Source organism: Blastomyces dermatitidis, assembly GCF_000003525.1.
Source record: "Blastomyces dermatitidis ER-3 genomic scaffold supercont1.8, whole genome shotgun sequence".
Taxonomy (NCBI): Eukaryota; Fungi; Ascomycota; class Eurotiomycetes; order Onygenales; family Ajellomycetaceae; genus Blastomyces; species Blastomyces dermatitidis.
This window is the reverse complement of record NW_025544781.1, coordinates 3,243,820-3,248,772: the sequence shown is the minus strand read 5'-3', so window position 1 is coordinate 3,248,772 and position 4,953 is coordinate 3,243,820.

Below are 4,953 nucleotides of genomic sequence, written 5' to 3'. Positions count from 1 at the left end.
AGATTGAAGATCTCTGTGATACTTCTATTTTTATCTCAGTCTTGTCTTATTTCATTTCATCAAGGAAGAGTTGTATACTTCTTTTAGATATAAAACAGTTAATTCATTTTATTAGAGAAAGTGACAGTTTTAATATCTTCAATGTCTGAATTATCTTTGACTTTGAAACATGATCAAATGCTTCTTTTATATTAATAAAAACTGCAGTTGAGACCAGATTCTCATACTTTGCTATTTGAATATCATGAACAACTGAGAGAACAGTGTCAATTACAGAACACTGTTTTCTATCTCTCATTTATTCACTGAATAAAAGAGAGTCATCTATAGAGCTTATAAAAGATAGTTGAGTAGCTATTATCTTTTCTAAAACCTTTCCTAGACAGTTCAATAGATATATTACTCTATATGACTTAGGAATTGAAGTTTTTCTATTAGGTTTTGCAAGAATCACTTCAGTGACTTCTCTTCAGTATTCAGAATGATATCCATTTTTCAAGAGATTGAAAAAGAGCTTAAAATATTCATTCTTTAAGTAGGAATATGTATTTTGAATAATCAAGTGATTAATTGAATCAGGACCTGCAGCAGTTTTAACAGAACTTGAGAAGATAGCTGACTCTAATTCATCTTGTGTAAGATCAGGCCATTTCCAGTTATTTTCATCAATGTAGTTGAGAAGTGATATATTCTCTTTCTCTGAATCTGAATCTGAATCTGATGAGTTCTGAAAGAGAATTCTCATGAAAGCTTGACATTTTTTCTCAAAAGAGTTTGCTGTATATGATTCATTCTGAAACTCATATTCTAAGGCTGGAAGTTTTGCTACACTTCTTGTTTTAGTATAGTTAAAAGCTTTAAAAACTTCCTTTTCTTGTGCTTCTTCAAGAAATTTATTCCAGCAGTCTGTTTTAGCTCTTTTAATATCTGAAAAATATTCATTTCTGACAGCTTTGAACTCTTCATCAGATATTACATTATTCTTTCAATCTCTTCTAGCAGTAGCTAATTCTTTTCTTTTAGATGAGATATTCTCATTTCATCAAGGTTTTGAATACTCAGAAGATTTTCTCTTTGAAATATTATCTCTAATACTTGTTAGAATAATAGATGTAATAAGCTTCACTCTATTCTCAAGCATTTCATTTGAGATATCTTGATCAGAATTCCAATATAGCTCATTCTGTCTTTCAGATTTTAACAGTTTTATGCTTTCTTCAACTGCTTTTCAATCAGCTTTTTCAAAGTTATACTGATTAGAGAGAAGAGGATTTTCACTCATTTATTTTTCACTCAGTTCAATATCAAATTGAATAATCTCATAATCTGATTCTGATGTCTCATTTGAATTAATAAATCAGTTTACAAGTTCTTTTTTCATTACATTTTATAATATAAAGATTAGATCTATAATAGATTTCTGTTTTATATCTTTTCTAAAGAATGTTTGTCAATCAGACTTGTTAACTAAATCTATTAAATACTCAAAGATTTATTCAATTAGATTATCTGCTTTTACTACTCTTTTACATTCTGAATTTCATCAGAGATGATGTGTATTGAAATCTTCTATAATTATAAAGTTTCTTAATAAAGTTATGTTCAGAAATTCTCTATTAATTGTTCAGATATTGTTATTTTTCTTCAATCACTTCTCATTATAGATATTTATAAGCTGTATAGTGACAAACTCATTCTCTTAATCTATAATATCATTCATCAGAATATCAGAGTCAGACATAATATTAAATCTTATATTAAATTAATATCTTGATCTCTTTCTTCTATAGATCACTTCTCTTGACTTTGTCTCAGACTTTTAAGATAGAAAGTAGTAGTAGCTTGAATAATAAATGATGTATTTTTACTCAGTATCAAAATTTGCTTTCTGAAGTAGTATAAAATTCACTTTTTATTCAAATACAATTTGAAGATAAGAATAAATATAATTTAAGTTTCTATTCATATTATTTTGAATAAATGTGATTTTTGAAGAGTTTTTAAACTTTTTTTGTTATTTTTGTTGTATATTCATACTAAAAGAGAGTAGAAATAGAGTAGAATCTAATCACTATTATCAGATAGTAGATTATAACTGTTCTGAAAAGTAGGAATCCCAACTGCTTGCATTATATCTTGTTTATTATCAGAGTCATTTCTCAATTCTCTAATCTTAACAGGAGTTTGAGGATTCAAATTCTGTTTACATTTAGCTGGAGAATTGAAGTTTGAAGATTTAAATAGTTGAGAGTTTCTTCTTTTTGAGCTTGCAGTTGTGAGTTTACTGACTTGACTATTCTCTTCAGTTCTAGATTTACTTTGAGCTTCATCTTTTCTCCAGTTCTTTTGAGTTCTTGAAGCAAACATACATTCTTTTGAGCTAGATGCATGTTTTTCTTTACAATTAGAGCATTTAAGCAGAGTGTATTGACATATTTCATCTCTTTTTGAGCATGTTTCACATTTATGCTCACTAGTTTTGTGATCTCTGGCACAGAATGTACATTTTGAGTCTCTGAAACAGGAGATTACAAAGTGTTCATATCTTTGACAGTTTGAACACTGTGTTTGAGCTTTGAGATTCATTCTTGAGTCTTTGTATTCATTAACTCTTATTTTCAAACCTGTTACTCTTACTTCAGAGATCTTTGACTGTTCAATTGTCTTTGTATATACTAGAATAGAGGCATTTCTTCTGCTTTGTCTGAACTTAATTGAATTTAGTTATACAGACTCTTTTCTCAGTTGAATAGAGTTGTATTCTTCTAATTCATTTTTGAGAAGTAGTATTCCTTCTTCACAGTCAAAAATTTCAACTGAAATATCATGAAGAATGAATTTATCTCACTTTTCATCTCTCTCAGATAGAATTGTTGTGTTTAACAAAGATTCTACTGCTGATTTTCAGAGATTCTCATTCTGAATAAGGAATTCTGCACTGAATTCAGGCATTATGATCAGAATGATGAGGTTTTCAAAGAAGAATGGCTCAATTGAAGCTATAACTGGTTTTTAAACTTCAATATCAGTCATCAACTGAGAAAAGAACTGCTGATTGATTTCATTTCTAATTCTGAAAATGAGGTTTGAGTTTAGCTTATTTCTCTGCAATATGTCCTGATTAGAGACTTTGAGAATAAGTCTTCTATTTCTAGAGATTTGAAGATTTTTCTCTTTTTGTATTTTTTTCTTCACTCTTCTATCACTAGAAGTATGAGCAGTATTCTTCTCAGTTTTCTCAGAATTTTGAGCAGGTTTTGAGATAGCAGATTTCAAGATAGCAGCTTTAGAGGCAGCAGATTCAGCTGCTTGAGCATATGTTTTCTTCTGATTTAAAGAAGAAGAAGAAGAAGAAGTAGAAAAGAAAGAAGAGTAAACTGAAGAGTCAGTGATTGTATTAGAAATTTTCAAAGTTTTTTGAACTGTGTTTGAAATTCCAAGTTTGAACTTGATCACTTCTTGTAGTTGTCTAGTCTGAGTATGAAGAATTAACAGAACTTCTTCATTCATCTCACTCAGACACTGCTTTTCAAGAATTTTACTTGCTTTTTCAAGTTTCTGTATTTCAAGAACTTGTTGTTTCTATATTTCTTCTTTCTTTCTTCTCTTCAGAATTTCAATCTCAGAAATAGCATTTGAGAAAGCATCTTTTTTCACATCAACTGAGTGTACTTTTGAACTCATTGTTCTTACTCAATGAAAAGTTGGTCAGACTAATTCAATTGAGATATTTATTAAACTCTTTTGAATTGAAAAGTTGGTCAGACTGTTTCAATTAAGAGGTTTCTAAGTCTGTTTTCAATTGAAAAGTTGGTCAGACTATTTCAAAAGAAGAATAAAAGACTTTTGTGTATAAAACACCTGATTTTTTTCACACTAGTTCAGTAACTAGGTTAGATTTTTGAAGAGAATCTAATAAACTAAAATTGATTTTTAAGATAAATCAATAAAATCTTTACAATCTCTTTCTTGAGATACAGTGAGGAAAAGTATGATATCAATTGATAGTAAATCAGATAATATGACAGTTTTTGAGAGAAAAACTGACAAAAAATAAATCAATTTTTTGCAGAGAAATTGATTAAAACTATTCAATTTTATTCTAAATTATTCAATTCTTCTCACACAATAAGTGTGCAACTCAAATCAGTTAATAAAGAGTGTAAAAAAGAATTAAGTATTAATGAAAGCTCTTCAGTCACTGAAAAAGTAATTCTTACTTAAAAGAATATGAAATTATGATAGAAAACAGCTCTGTTTTTTATTCTTTGTAAGAATATTGTATAAAATCTGGAGAAAAACATCTTACTTTTTCAAGAGAAGTAAAAAACTATTTTCAAGATCTTTTTTTTTGCATTAACTGCTGCAGAAGAATGAGATAGAAACTGCTAAGATATGCACTACTGTATACTCTCTATTAAGACTTTCCCTCTTCAGAGTCTTGATATTATAGAGAATATAAGTCTGTTTCTATATAATAATATAAATATTGTCAGTGAGATGTAGAGAAACTGATTATTTATATCTCAAAATAGAAGACTTTGTCAATGATTATATTAATATAGAGTTAATTCTCAAATTCAATAGAAATCTAGTGTTGCTGTTCTCAATCCCTTGCAGAATCTATTGAATATTGAGATATTAAATCTAGATTTAATATATCTCACTGTGCAGGGATCAAAGGCTCAGTCAGATCTTGAGATATACTGATTTTATAGTTGTTGATGTGCTGTTAACTTGTTATCTGCTGATTATGTATTGAATACTGTTGTCAAGGTATCTTTTTGTATTGTTCTGCCGGGGATGGGCCAGATTGAGGGGGCTAGTACAAGGGTGAGACTTGGTGTTGAAGTCTAGATACACTGATGACAGACTGTGGAGGTTGCACTTCAGAAGTGTCTGTTGATTATGTGCTTGATATTATCGCTGAGGTATCTTTTTGTATTTTTCTGC